This window comes from Oncorhynchus kisutch, linkage group LG10 (assembly GCF_002021735.2).
Source record: "Oncorhynchus kisutch isolate 150728-3 linkage group LG10, Okis_V2, whole genome shotgun sequence".
In the NCBI taxonomy this organism is placed as follows: Eukaryota; Metazoa; Chordata; class Actinopteri; order Salmoniformes; family Salmonidae; genus Oncorhynchus; species Oncorhynchus kisutch.
Genome location: NC_034183.2, coordinates 39,185,815 through 39,202,100, shown reverse-complemented (window position 1 = coordinate 39,202,100; position 16,286 = coordinate 39,185,815). Strand labels below are relative to the sequence as shown.

The window sequence follows — 16,286 nt, the reverse complement described above, 5'->3', positions numbered from 1 at the left end:
GCGCAGACCACCTGGCTGGTGTGTTTATGGACATATTCAATCGCTCCGTATCCCGGTCTGTTGTCCCCACATGCTTCAAGATGGCTACCATTGTTTCTGTTCCCAAGAAGGCAACGGTAACTGAACTAAATGACCACCACTCACTTTTGTCACCAACTTACTGGCTACCCTAGACTCACTTCAGTTTGCATACCACCCCAACAGGTCCACAGACAACGCAATCACCATCACAGTGCACAATCCCATCTGGACAAAAGGAATACCTATGTAAGAATGCTGCTCATTGACTACAGCTCAGCATTCAACACCATAGTGGCCATGCACGCCTCCAACTCAATCATCAAGTTTGCAGACGACACTACAGTGGTAGGCTTGATTACCAACAACGACGAGACGGCCTACAGGGAGGAGGTGAGGGCTCTCGGAGTGTGGTGTCAGGAAAATAATCTCACACTCAATGTCAACAATACTAAGGAGATGATCGTGGACTTCAGGAAACAGCAGAGGGAGCAGCCCCCTATCTACATCGAAGGGACAGCAGTGGAGAATGTGAAAGTTCCTCGGCGTACACATCACAGACAAACTAAAATGGTCCACCCACACAGACAGTGTGGTGAAAAAGATGCACAATCGAGAGCATCCTGTCGGGCTGTATCACAGCCTGGTGCGGCAACTGCACCGCCATCAACCGCAAGGCTCTCCAGAGGGTGGTGCTGTCTGCATAATGCATCACCAGGGGCGAACTACCTTCCCTCCATGACACCTACACCACCCGATGTCACAGGAACGCCAAAAAGATCATAAAGGACATCAACCACCCGAGCCACTGCCTGTTCACACCGCTACCATCCAAAACGTGAGGTCAGTACAGGTGCATCAAAGCTGGGACCGAGAGACTGAAAAACAGCTTCTATCTCAAGGCCATCAGACTGCTAACCAGCAATCACAAACTCAGCGAGGCTGCTGACTACATTGAGACCCAATCACTGGCCACTTTAATAAATTCATCACTAGTCATTTTATACAATGCCACTCTAATAATGTTTACATATCTTACATTATTCATATCACATGTATATACATCATTCTATACCATCTATTGCACCTCGCCTATGCCGCTCGGCCATCGCTCATCCATATACTAACATGTACATACTCTCATTCACCCCTTTAGATTTGTGTGTATTAGGTAGTTGTTGGGGAATTGTTAGATTACTTATTAGATATTACTGCACTGTTGGAACTAGAAGCACAAGCATTTTGCTACACTCGCATTAACATCTGCTAACCATGTGTATGTGACAAATAAAATTGCATTTGATTTTATTTCCTGCAGGAATTTTTTCTGCTGTGTGCAGTAGCGGGCAATCAGACAGACGACTTTGGGATGAAAATATTTTAGTTGTCCCACATATTATTTGTAAACGGTCCTCTTTCTGCTTTGTACGCGTTAGCTTATTTATTGTATTAAAATGACATGTTTTTCGCATTATTCACACATTTAGAATTCGCTGCTTCAACTTCAGTAGCCTACCTCTCCTAGATGGGCGTGAGAGCTCAAGTGCGCCTAGTGTGTGTGGTCTCACTGAAATAGAGTAGGCTGCCTACATGGGCGGAGAATCACATGGTAGTTAGCTTGAATATGAAATTAACAGTGTCTGTAAATAAATATTGTATAATGGAAAGAAGTGGAGGGCGCTCAACCAACATGAGTCGAAGTGCAATCAAAAGATGTAATCATCATGGAAAAGGAAAAGTCACAATGTGCACATAGGTTAGGCTCCTATGGTGAGCGAGTGTTGCATCTATTAATTTACAATAATTATTGATTAGCCATTTATTTGTCTCTGACTGCAAATCATCCTCCTATTTCTTTTTTCTATATCCTATAGGCCTATGCAAAACGTAGCAAGTGTCACTGCCATAATTCTTGCTGTTTCCAGTTCTGTAGCCATATCTGTGAGATATATCTGCTTCATCAATAAGTGCATCGACGACATCGTCCCCACAGTGACCGTACGTATATCACAACCAGAAGCCATTAATTACAGTCAACATCCGCACCGATCTAGAGCTGCAACTTTCAAGGAGGAGGACACTAATCCGGATACTTATAAGAAATCCCGTTATGATCGGCAGAAGAACCATCAAACAGGCAAAGCTTCAATACAGGACTAAGATTGAATATGATGCTCGTTGGATGTGGCAGGGCTTGCAAACTATTTTGGACTACAAAGGGAAACCCAGCCGCGAGCTGCCAATGACGCGAGCCTACGAGATGAACTAAATGCCTTTTATGCTCACTTTGAGGCAAGCAACAATGAAGCATGCATGAGAGCACCAGCTGTTCCAGACGACTGTGTGATCACACTCTCCATAGCCGATGTGAGCAAGACCTTTAAACAGGTCAACATTCACAAGGCCGCAAACGGATTACCAGGACGTGTACTCAGAGCATGGCAAGAATCTTCACTGATATTTTCAACCTCTCCCTGACCGAGTCTGTAATACATACATGTTTCAACCAGACCACCATAGTCCCTGTGCCCAAGAAAGCGAAGGTAACCTGTCTAAATGACTACTGCCCCATAGTACTCACGTCGGTAGCCATGAAGTGCTTTGAAAGGCTTGTCATGACTCACATCAACACCATCATGCCGGAAACCCTAGACCCACTCCAATTCGCAGACCGCCCCAACAGATCCACAGATGACGCAATCTCAATTGCACTCCATGCTTCCCTTTCTACCTGGACAAAAGGAACACCTATACTTTTCATTGACTACAGCACAGCGTTCAACACCATAGTACCCACAAAGCTCACCACTAAACTAAGGACCCTGTGACTAAACACTTCCCTCTGCAACTGGATCCTGGACTTCCTGACAGGCTGCTCCCAGGTGGTAAGGGTTGGCAACAACACATCTGCCACGCTGATCCTCAACACTGGGGCCCTTCAGGGGTGCGTGCTTAGTCCCCTCCTGTACTCCCTGTTCACCCACGACTGTGTGGCCAAGCACGACTCCAACACCATCATTAAATTGCTGACGACACAACAGTGGTAGGCCTGATCACTGACAGCGATGAGACAGCCTATAAGGAGGAGGTCAGAGACCTGGCAGTGTGGTGCCAGGACAACAACCTCTCCCTAAATGTGAGCAAGACAAAGGAGCTGATCGTGGACTACAGGAAAAGGAGGGCCGAACAGGCCCCCATTAACATCGACGGGGAGGTAGTGGAGCGGGTCGAGAGTTTGAAGTTCCTTGGTGTCCACATCACCAAGAAACTATCATGGTCCAAACACACCAAGACAGTCGTGAAGAGGGCATGACAACTCCTTTTTATTTATTTTTTACTTTATTTTATTTATGAAATATTTTCTTAACTCCAGTTCCACTTGAACTGCATTGTTGGTTAAGGGCTTGAAAGTAAGCATTTCACGGTGTCTTTACCTGTTCTATTTGGCGCATGTGACTGTGAAGCCTATAACGTTAGAGTTGTTAATTAGTGTGTCTGTGTGAAAAGTAGGAAATTAGCTAGGCAAACCGATCGTTTCATCGTTTGATTCAGGTCTAGTGTGATTGAGGAAAAAACAATAGCTAACATTAGCCAACTTTTGGCAAGCTCTCTCTCTAACGGTACATCAACTGGCGGAAGCTAGCCAAGTTAATTTACTTCTGAAATGGGACAAAACAAAGGCTACAAACCATTTCCATACAAACAACAGCTGTTAGATAGTAATACTAACGGCCTCATATCGCTATCTGACAGATAACTTGAGCTGACCTGTCTGTGGTAGCTACTACTAGCTACCATAGCTTATTCATTCACCCCAGTCGAGAGGGGATGAAACATTAGCTAACATTACTGTACATGTCACTCACAATACTAGCTCAGCACTGCGAATAAACACTAGTTAATTTTTTTCTGGTAAGTTAAACAGAAGTTACTTTGCCAGCTACATCAGTCAACTAAAGAGTAGCTAGTATCTGCTCTACTTACTATTAAAACTCTGTGACAGAGTGCAACACATACACACTGAACTAAGCTCAACTCTCCTTTGCTGGTTCAGCCAGCCTTCCAGAAGCTTTGCCTCCACACAGCATGTCAGCCCCTCTCTGTGGTGTCTTCCTGGTCCTAAATCAATCCGTTGTATCATAATGCAATTATATATATATTTTTTACATTTCAGAATGTGGTGGGGACATGACTCTCATCCCCAGTTAAAATTTCGCCACTGGCAGCATACATAAAGTGCCCATCTATACATCCCTTGCCATTTCCATGTGACAAAGACTATGGGCTTTTCAAATACATTCCTGCTCGAATTCAAGGAAAGACTGATACAGACCAAGTCGTTAACATGTCACGCTGGAGAGCGACATAGATGAGGAAGAGCCAGATGAGATGATGACAACGCTCGCTAGAGTAGCCTATTCATTCGTTTATTCTGCGCGCTCGATTGGTCCAGAATACTCTACTGTACGGTGAGGGAGTGAATGCCGACTTGAGAGATATTTTTTGAGAAGCTCATCGGAAACTATCTTCCTCCATTTTTTAATAAGAACGTCGTAAATTGTACAATTCTTGAAATAGTTCGAACCTTAGAATTACGCCCGCGTGATTGTCTGGTGACAGACAAGTCACTCCATCAAGGAGGTGCTGTAACGGTTGTCCCTGAAAGAGATTCCCTAAAAACGGTTTTTAGCTGGACAATTCTAACCGAACGAGGTTGGCTCAAGGAGGAGGACATACAATAGCGCGCCGCGAAATTAACCGCGTGGCTAACAAAAGAAAACAGCCCTGGTTTTTGACACTTTCGCGGTTTACAGAAATTCAAGTATTCAGCAAGACCCCTTTGTCAACCCATGAGAAAATAGTGGATTCGCTTTTTAGGTAAGGTGCACCTGAGCGCAGGCTGTAGTTTGTCTAATTCTGTTGTGTTGTTATGCTATTGATGGATAAGACTAATAATAATGTTAAACAACACCAACATGCATTAGGTTCTGATATTTCTGGGAGTTGTGGGATTTCCCTGTAGCGAAAATCCAATTGATGTGTTATTTATAATGGCTAGGCTATAGCCTACTGATAGGCACTTGGATTGAGTAACACGTATGGTTGGCTACGTGTATCATTTTTCAAGTATGTGACAATTCGATTGATAAAAAACAACAACAAAAAATACATCATTGTTTATTTTGAAATAAACAATCATCATTTGTAACTAGTGACCCAGACTAAATTATAGGCTACATTGTGCAGGCTACATTTCAAGACGTTACATTTTTTTCTATCTTAGTTAATGTTAACCAACTTGATTTAGGCAGGATACATGGCAGGGTAACTAACCAATTTGACTTCCAATGGGTTAATAACTGAATAAAGTAATCCCTTCAAAGCAGACAACTGACAGATAACTGACACCACTGACGTGATAATTAAATCACAATAGTTGTATAGGTGCGCTCTCTCGATCAGTGACTGGGTATTTTCATTTTAGGGGTCCCTCTGACACACTTTGATATTCTCCTAGGTCTGTCTGGATAAGGACAAGAATGAGAGTGACACTGATATGAAATAGCCTGCAGTAGCCTGCATATTCAGCCTAGATAAGAAGAGTCTCTCTCTGTTTCTTTCTGAAGCCAGATTAGTTTTAAATCCAGGGCCAACCTCCTAAACTGAAGAAAAAAAAACAGTCACACTTTACATGAAGTTGCACAGATACCATATAGCCAAATATAATGTACATTTCTTTATGAAATGTTTTGTTAAGTGGTAATATACTAGTAAATAATTAAACACAGAATTTGTTGAATTTCCTTCCATTAAACTGATATTTTATGAATGAATGATTAATGTCTATATTTCCAGAGCAACTACATGTCATACAGGGATCTGAAGCTTCCTATGTCCATTAGAGGTTGCAAGACATGTTTTGCATCTCCCTTACCCTTGTGTTGAGCTGACAGTGTTAGTGAGAGAGTGGGTCTGGTCTGAATGATTAGGGGGCATAGGCTTGTGAATGAACCCTCCCTGGGCAAACAAGCCTGTCTGTCCTGATGCCATTTGACAGCTATATCTCTGGTGCCTCCTCTTCTTCACTTTCATCTCACTCATCTCTCTCCCTGATTCCCCCAGCCCTCTCCGTCACCCTCTTTCCATCACAGTACATCCATTCTATCACCCCTCACCTTCAAATACCTCTGCGTCTTTTCATCATTGTCACTCCCTTCTTTCTTCCATCCCTCTCTGAGAACACATCACTTTGTCTTCCTTTCATTTCATCCCAAAATCAAACCCTTTTAGAGTGTGTCCATCGATCAGACAACTCAGTCGCTCTCTTTCTCTCTCTCTCTCGCTCTCTCTCTCTGTGTGTATGTGTGAAGTATAGTACAAACACATTGATCAATAAGCAGTGTTGTAAGTGGACTCTGAGAGCACAGGTTTAATATTCAATACCTAAGCTCGAGAAATCAATTAATCTCAATAGTCCTGCAATCATAGTATTTACAAATATTAAATCAACATTTGCTCATTCTTTATTAGCCAAAATATTGTATTCGTCAAAATGGTTTGAATGGTCCGCAGGCTCCCTGTGGCATGGTACGTGTTATGTCCGTCACTGTATTCGGACCAGGTAGGACAGATTTTGTAGAGAGTTGTTCCGTATGCTAGTTTGCAACATTGTAGAAAAATGGAAGAAGACTTGGAGGAAAAACTGAATTCAGGTTTTGCCAGAAGTGTGGTCCAAACACAAAATCAAGTCAATGAAGGCATTACAACTCCTCTGCTTGAACTCTCTACAAAATTTTGTATTTTTTTTTTCAATTTCGGCATGTCTACCTACAGGCTATGGTAAAAGTTGAGTGTATTAAGTGTGGCCGACATATTTATTGAAATTGAAAGTGGAGCAATCGATTTTAATTGTAGTTTCCCCTCTGATGTCAATGATCGAGGATCAGGTTCATGTTCTGAACTCTCAAGGAATCTCCATCATGGACTTTTAAGGTGTCCATCATGTTGTCAACTATGGACCACTTCAAGACATTGAGCCCCACATGCAGGCATATGGAAGAGCAGGGAGGGATGGCACAAGCTCACGTGGGTCAAAATGAGTTGGAGGACGAGAAAATTGCCAAGACTCCTGAAACTTTGGTTGGCTCAGAGAAATGGCGATGCCTACTGCAAACGTCATTGTTCCGCGAGCGTCTCATTGAAATGGCTGTCAATGAGATCCCTACTGTGGTTCAATGGTGAGTTATTTGTGTGTAAAAGCATATTTTTGGGGCTAAGACGACTAAAACTGTCTGAGAGATATTCAAATCAAATCAAATTGGGTTGGGGTGTGGCTATGTGGGGAGAGAGGGGGAAGGTGGGGGGCATTGCATGTGATTGTTGCCATGTGTGTATGTTGCCCTGGTATTATTTGACAAGTAAAACAAGTGTCTGATGGTTGAAACATGCTAATTCTTTGATCAGTTGTGTTTCTGTATGTTTGAATATATATCACTAAATTGTTGGACCTTCTCTTAAAATTACACTCCTTTAAATGAACACAAAGGCCATGAGCTACATTCGACATGACACATTTGTCATTGAACCAGTATTATTTTGTCCTTTATTATGACAACTAATGCATATTTTCTGTTTTTTTATCACATTTCCTATAAAATGGTAAGGCAGCTTTTCGGAAGTGGTGTGGAATGGTTGGCGACCTGTGGTCGCTCTTACCATTTTCAGACCTGACAGTCATATCTACAGCTTTCAAGGCTACAAGGAAGAGCATAATGAAGCACCTGGGCATTCGGCGAGGTGGTGAAAAGTCCTGACAGGGACAACATCAGACTGGCAATGAAGAAGGTGTTATCTGACCCTGTAGAGAAAGAGTTGAGTCAAAGAGTCAAAGAGTTGGCCTGAAAGGGGCCTGAGACCCCAAGGACTGTCATATACTGTAAGAGAAGTAAAGACTGTTCTTTGCTGTACAACAAGATTTCTCAGCGTTTCTTTGGGGAGAATTCTGTGCATCGAGCAGGAGTAGAGGACACACGGGAAAACAGTCTTTTTGACATGTACCACTCAGAGACACCCGAGCACATACAACTGCACATCATCTCCGGTCTTGGAAGATAAGTAAATCTAATCTTCGAGTTGTGATGGCTTCTTCAGCACAGGGAATGGGGGTGGACCTTTAGGGTGTCCATCATTTCGTCAACTATGGACCACTTCAAGACATTGAGGCCCACATGCTGGCATATGGAAGAGCGGGGAGGGACGGCACAAGCTCACGTTCACTTATCGTGTACAATGGAAGGCAGCTTGTTGGAGTTTCGGATAAGATGAGAATGTATGTGTCAAACAGTACGAGCTGCAGTAGGGTGAAAGTGTTACATCTTTTTAAAGATGTCACGCAACCAATATCACCCAAACATGACTGCTGTGAAAATCACTCTACCTCATGCAACTGCAGGGTAATTATAGTCCTTTGGAGAGGCATGCAGGACAACAATTGCAACCGTTGCAGGCTGGTCAGTGAAGAGCGTAGGCAATACCTGAGAAAGGAATGACATGACCTTGCCCTTGAGATGGCGCACACAGGTGTTCATGGAAGTGTCTGTTTATTGCACATCATCCAATGTGGGTAACCCTGACAAAATGATGGACAACATTCTGAGCGCAATTCCCTTTTCTCAATTGAGGACATTTTTTCTGCTCTGCCCATTACTGACATGAGACATGCAATAGCCCTACTATCCATCATCACTGAACTTTTGGGGGATGAGGAAGACTTGAGTGATGATGATGATGATTCAGTGTTGGGACAACTTGAGGCTTTTGCAAACATGACAGTGTATACATGAGGACTTTTACATTCTGTGTTGACAAATTAATACTGTAGGTATTATCTCCTCTGCTTAACACTTCAAAAGACTTATGTAGTCAAGGATATTATTGTTGTGGATACAGGCCATCTTACCATTGAGCTGTAGCTGTATGGAATAGTAGAATGTATGCCGCACACATAGTGTAAATTAATCATTTGGCTTAAAGATTTGTTCTAACACTCATTTTCAGTTATATAAAGTATAGAGTAGGCCAAAATGTGACCTGTCACCCATAGTTATTAGTTCCTAATGAGCATTTTGAATATCTCCCTTTTCTCCTTCACTGGACTTCAATAAATAATCAAGATTTGGAAACATCAAAGTTTAGTGGATTGTAAGACTTTATTGTAAATGAACTTGTAGTTGCCTTTTTTTGGGATGAAATAAGCAACAATCAAGTGTACTACTATAAACTTTACACAATTTTTAAAGTGGTAAAGTGTGGGCTTTTCCCCCAGTGTTGACCCAGAGAATTGGCTATAGCAGTTGTTACTGCTCATACGGTGCTTGTATGGTGTACACATCACTGTGTACATTTCACGTCTTCCTATATAAAGTTTCAGACAGCAACAACAGGAAGCATGTTAATAGTACATCAAATTTTATTGGTCACATACACGTGATTAGCAGATGTTATTGTGGGTGTAGCGAAATGCTTGTACTTCTAGCTCCGACGGTGCAGTAATATCTAACAAGTCATATCTAACACATTACACAACATATACACACAAATCTAAGTAGGAATGAATTAAGTTATATACATATGGACAAGCGATGTCAGAGCGGAATGGACTAAGATACAGTAGTATAGAATACAGTATATACACTGTACATATGCGATGAGTAATGCTAGATATGTAAAGATTATTAGTGACTAGTGTTCCATTCCTTAAAGTGGCCAGTGATTTCTAGTCTATGTCTATAGGCAGCAGCCTCTAATGTGCTAGTGATGGCTGTTTACCAGTCTGATGGCCTTGAGATAGAAGCTGCTTTTCAATCTCTCGGTCCCAGCTTTGATACACCTGTAGTGACCTCACCTTCTGGATGATAGTGGTGTGAACAGGCAGTGGCTCAGGTGGTTGATGATCTTTTTGGCCTTCCTGTGACATCGGGTGCTGTAGGTGTCCTGGGGGGCGGGTAGTTTGCCCCCGGTAATGCGTTGGGCAGACCGCACCACCCTCTGGAGAGCCTTGCGGTTGCGGCCAGTGCAGTTGCCGTACCAGGTGGTGATACAGCCTGACAGGATGCTTTCAATTGTGCATCTGTTAAAGTTTGAGGGTTTTATGTGACAGACACATTTCTTTAGCCTCCTGAGGTTGAAGAGGCTCTGTTGTGCTTTCTTCACCACACTGTCTGTGTGGGGGGTCCATTTCAGTTTTTCAGTAATGTGTACGCTAAGGAACTTGAAGCTTTCCACCTTCTCCACTGCGGTCCTGTCGAAGTAGATGGGGGGGTGCAACCTTTGCTGTTTCCTGAAGTCCACAATCATCTCCTATGTATTGTTGAGTGAGAGGTTGTTTTCCAAGCTCCACACTTCCAGAGCTCTCACCCCCTCGTTGTAGGCTCTCGTTGGTAATCAAGCCTCCTACTTTTGTGTCGTCTGCAAACTTGATCATTGAGTTGGAGGCGTGCTTGGCCACACAGTCATGGGTGAACAGGGAGAACAGGAGGGGGCTGAGCATGCACCCTTGTGGGGCCCCAATGTTGAGGATCAGCGGAGTGGAGGTGATGTTTCCTACCTTCACCACCAGGGGGCGGCTCGTCAGGAAGTCCAGGACCCAGTTGCACAGGGTGGGGTTTAGACCCAGGGCCTCGAGCTTAATGATGAGCTTGGAGGGTACTATGGTGTTGACTCTTTTCTTTGTATATATCAATGATGTTGCTCTTGCTGCGGGCGATTCCCTGATCCACCTCTACGCAGACGACACCATTCTATATACTTCCGGCCCGTCCTTGGACACTGTGCTATCTAACCTCCAAACGAGCTTCAATGCCATACAACACTCCTTCCGTGGCCTCCAACTGCTCTTAAACGCTAGTAAAACCAAATGCATGCTTTTCAACCGTTCGCTGCCTGCACCCGCATGCCCGACTAGCATCACCACCTTGGATGGTTCCGACCTTGAATATGTGGACATCTATAAGTACCTAGGTGTCTGGCTAGACTGTAAACTCTCCTTCCAGACTCATATCAAACATCTCCAATCGAAAATCAAATCAAGAGTCGGCTTTCTATTCCGCAACAAAGCCTCCTTCACTCACGCCGCCAAACTTACCCTAGTAAAACTGACTATCCTACCGATCCTCGACTTCGGCATCTACAAAATTGCTTCCAACACTCTATTCAGCAAACTGGATGCAGTTTATCACAGTGCCATCCGTTTTGTCACTAAAGCACCTTATACCACCCACCACTGCGACTTGTATGCTCTAGTCGGCTGGCCCTCGCTACATATTCGTACGCCAGACCCACTGGCTCCAGGTCATCTACAAGTCCATGCTAGGTAAAGCTCCGCCTTATCTCATTTCACTGGTCACGATGGCAACACCCATCCGTAGCACGCGCTCCAGCAGGTGTATCTCACTGATCATCCCTAAAGCCAACACCTCATTTGGCCGCCTTTCGTTCCAGTTCTCTGCTGCCTGTGACTGGAACGAATTGCAAAAATCGCTGAAGTTGGAGACTTTTACCTCCCTCACCAACTTCAAACATCTGCTATCTGAGCAGCTAACCGATCGCTGCAGCTGTCTATTGGTAAATAGCCACCCATTTTCACCTACCTCATCCCCATACTGTTTTTATTTATTTACTTTTCTGCTCTTTTGCACACCAATATCTCTACCTGTACATGACCATCTGATCATTTATCACTCCAGTGTTAATCTGCAAAATTGTAATTATTCGCCTACCTCCTCATGCCTTTTGCACACAATGTATATATACTCCCCATTTTTTCTACTGTGTTATTGACTTGTTAATTGTTTACTCCATGTGTAACTCTGTGTTGTCTGTTCACACTGCTATGCTTTATCTTGGCCAGGTCGCAGTTGCAAATGAGAACTTGTTCTCAACTAGCCTACCTGGTTAAATAAAGGTGAAATTAAAATTTTAAAAATTAAATAAACAAGTCAATGACATAGTAGAAAAAAGAAAGTCTATATACAGTGTGTGCAAAAGGCATGAGGAGGTAGGCAATAAATAGGCCATAGGAGCGAATAATTACAATTTAGCAGATTAACACTGGAGTGATAAATGAGCAGATGATGATGTGCAAGTAGAGATACTGGTGTTCAAAAGAGCAGGGAAGTAAATAAAATAAAAACAGTATGGGGATGAGGTAGGCAGATTGGGTGGGCTATTTACAGATGGACTATGTACAGCTGCAGCGATTGGTTAGCTGCTCAGATAGTTGATGTTTAAAGTTGGTGAGAGAAATAAAAGTCTCCAACTTCAGCGAATTTTACAATTCATTCCAGTCACTGGCAGCAGAGAACTGGAAGGAAAGGCGGCCAAATGAGGTGTTGGCTTTGGGGATGATCAGTGAGATATACCTGCTGGAACGTGTGCTACGGGTGGGTGTTGTTATCTTGACCAGTGAACTGAGATAAGGCGGAGCTTTACCTAGCACAGTGGGGCAAAAAAGTATTTAGTCAGCCACCAATTGTGCAAGTTCTCCCACTTAAAAAGACGAGAGAGGCCTGTAGTTTTCATCATAGGTACACTTCAACTATGACAGACAAAATTAGATTTATTTTCTCCAGAAAATCACATTGTAGGATTTTTTTCCTCGCATTTTGTCTTAGTTGAAGTGTACCTATGATGAAAATTACAGGCCTCTCTCATCTTTTTAAGTGGGAGAACTTGCACAATTGGTGGCTGACTAAATACCCTTTTGCCCCACTGTAAGTTAGAGGTGATATGATACTTGACTAGTCTCTCAAAGCACTTCATGATGACAGAGGTGAGTGGTACGGGGCGGGGCGATAGTCATTAAGTTCAGTTACCTTTACCTTCTTGGGTACAGGAACAATGGTAGCCATCTTGAAGTATGTAGGGACAGCAGACTGAGATAGGGAGCGATTGAATATGCATGTAGACACACCAGCCAGCTGGTCTGCGCATGCTCTGAGGACGCGGCTAGGGATTCCGTCTGGACCGGCAGCCTTGTGAAGGTTAACCCATTCAAATGTTTTACTCACGTCAGCCACGGAGAAGGATAGCCACCAGTCCTTGGTAACGGGCCGCGTTGGTGGAACTGTGTTATCCTCAAATCGTGTGAAAAATGTGTTTAGCCTGTCCGGAAGCAAGACGTCGGTCTCGGCAACGTGACTGGTTTTCCTTTAATAGTCCGTGATTGTCTGTACTCCCTGCCACATACACCTCTATACTTTATCCCTATACTGATGTTTAGCTTGTTTGATTTCCTTGCGGAGTGAAGAACTCCACTGTTTATTTTCTGCCATATTATCAGTCACCTTGTCATGGTTAAATGTGGTGGTTCCTGTTCTTAGTTTCACGCGAATGCTACCATCTATCCATGGTTTCTGGTTAGGGTAGGTTTTAATAGTCACAGTGGGTATTACATCTCCTATACACTTCCTTATAAACTCAGTCACCGTATCCGTGAATGCGTCTAGATTATTTTTGCAAGCTACCTGGAACATATCCCAATCCACGTGATCAAAGTGATGCTGAAGCGTGGATTCCAATTGGTCAGACCAGTGTTGAATGGTCCGAAGCACAGGTACTTCCTGTTTTGAGGTTCTGCCTATAGGACGGGAGGAGCAAGATGGAGTCGTGGTCAGATTTGCCGAAAGGAGGGCGGGGGAGTGCCTGGTAAGCATTCCGGAAGTTTGAATAGCAATTGTCGAGAGTCTTACCAGCGTGAGTGGTACAGTCGATATGTTGATAGAACTATGGCAGCCTAGTTCTCAGATTTGTTTTGTCCCCAACTACAATAAATGCAGCCTCAGGATATGTGCTTTCCAGTTTGCATAAAACCCAGTGAAGTTCTTGGAGCGCCGTCGAGGTATCGGCTTGAGGTGGGATGTAAATGGCCGTGGCGATGACGGAGGAGAATTCTCTTGGAGGATAATAAGGTTGACATTTAATTGTGAGGTATTCTAGATCAGGTGAACAATTTTTTCCTAGAATTACACCATGAGTCGTTAATCATGAAACACACCCCTCCGCCCTTCTGCTTCCCGGAGAGATATTTTTTCCTGTCTGCGCGATGTACTGAGAATCCTGCTGGCTTTACCGACTCTGACAGAGTATCCCGAGAGAGCCATGTTTCCATGAAACAAAGTATGTTACAGGCCCCGATGTCTCTCTGCAAATAAATCCTTGCTCTCAGCTCATGAACGTTGTTATCCAAAGACTGAACATTAGCAAGTCATATACTCGTAAGCGGTGGGTGGTGCGCACTCCATCTTATGCCATAACATTGTACGTAAAAGAAAATGCACAAATAAATGGTTAAAAAAAGGTTAACAGAATATTTTAAGTTAAAATAATGACAAATGAAACAAAGAACGTAACGGTATAAAAGTAAGTCTACATTTGGCTTCAGCTCACAATCTTTATCATATCACTGCATATTGTCTGTCTGCTCTCATATGGTCCTGCTGACTTTCTGTGCAATGTCAAACTGGACATTGGCCACTTGATGTTGGTTGAGGTTTGTTGTGAGGTGCACATGGTGTTCGCAGTTCAAGTCCAATGCTATGTTTCCTGATCCACCACCTGTATTCACTGTGCTGTTTCACCTGAGTCCTATGAGACACACTGGAGCTTTGTATGGCTAGATCAAACTGCAGTTTCAGCATTTTTAATTTCCACAGCCCGCAGGTTCTCTCCGTCACCCACATGTATAGAAACTAGAAAGTTCCTTTCCTGGAGTACTTTTTCCTTTTAGATCTGGCTTAAATTGTATCTTAATTATTGACAAATTATATCTTGTGTTCTTTTTGCTCATGGTGACTCAATTGTTTCAGACTTTGGAAGGACGGATGGCTAGGATAGTGACAGGTCAGCGTCTGTGGTTGTTTCTCCTGTGTTTGGCTTTTCTCCACTCGTCTGGCGGTGGACATCTCTGTGTCGTCGTTCATGACATAGGTGTCTACTATGACAAAAATCTGAGCATCAAACCACTTCTGTTTTTCGATGGCAGATGTGAAATCTTCTGGTGGACTATGTCTGTGTATTGTGTAGGGATGTTGCTTAATGTTTTAACTGTTAAAACAACAAGCACCCCCGCAAAATCCATGTACATTTACAATGCTGAATAATGTTTTACAGCAGTCATATACCCTTGAAAGCGCATCGGCTACAGCATGTTTGTTTGTCTGTCAGGGTACACTACGGCTTTTTAAATTCCAACACGAAGTGCCACTGAATGGGCATTTTGCTTGTCTGTAAAGGAATGCCTCTTCTGAATCGGGACTAACGTCCATCACTAGGCGACCAGAACTGTCAATCAAGTATTCTCGAGCTACCTGTGTGCAGACCACTGTCTCCTAAAAAAAGTGCTTTAAAGTTAGTCAAATACCGTGACTTACCAAGACATTTATTAGAAAGAAAACACATCCTGCGCTAGGAATTGACTGTTAAGATTCAGTATTTCAATTCACCATTACATATGTAACCAGTAGGCCTATTAAATGTACTCTCCCCATCATTTGGTTACATTAATTACTGTTAATGCATGTGTTAGTCATTTACCGTTCTCATTCTCGGAGTGGAAACATTGTTTGCAGAGTTCACAACCGGCTACACTTGTGAGAAACAAGTTTAGGTTTATTTCATAACCACCATTTAGGTGTTTGTCCATTTTTTCATTGTCTTTTGTTTGGCATGTGTGTGGTTTCTCTGTCCTGATAATGTTGAGGGAGTGCGTGCTTGCACGCCAACCTCCTGAGTTGATACAATGTTGCATTTCACTAGCGATAGGTCAAGACAGATAGAAAAGGGCTTAGAGAGATTCATGTGACTGAAAGAACCTGAATTTTCTTCAGGATATTTTGTACTGTTTTTATTTGTCGGCTTTAGGCCTATGTACAGTATTTTACTTAGTTGACGATGGAAGTTATAGGCCAATCGGCTCTCTGAGTTCCATGTGCTAATTTCTTTAGCCGCCAATGGATCGTGTATCAATGTGTGTAACGGTTGTCTGTAGTGGAAGAAGGCGCAGCGTGTAACTGTAAGTGTTCATATTCTTTAATAGAACTCAGAACACTAAAATACAAAACCAACAAGAGAACGAAATGAAACCAAAACAATTCTGCCTGGTACAGATACGAAACAGAAAATAATCACCCACAAAACAAGGGTAAAAACAGGCTGCCTAAGTATGGTTCTCAATCAGGGACAACGATTGACAGCTGCCTCTGATTGCCAGA

At 43.1% G+C, this 16,286-nt stretch overlaps 1 protein-coding gene across 1 annotated transcript in view; it reads left to right on the top strand.

Moving 5' to 3' along the window:
- Nucleotides 1-4,539: 4,539 nt before the first annotated feature.
- LOC116375826 (cAMP-specific 3',5'-cyclic phosphodiesterase 4B-like) overlaps nt 4,540-16,286 on the top strand; it is a 96,490-nt gene continuing 84,743 nt past the window's right edge. The window contains exon 1 of the mRNA XM_031833640.1: nt 4,540-4,896. The gene's annotated coding sequence lies outside the window, so the exon portion shown is untranslated. The remainder of the gene's footprint in view (nt 4,897-16,286) is intronic.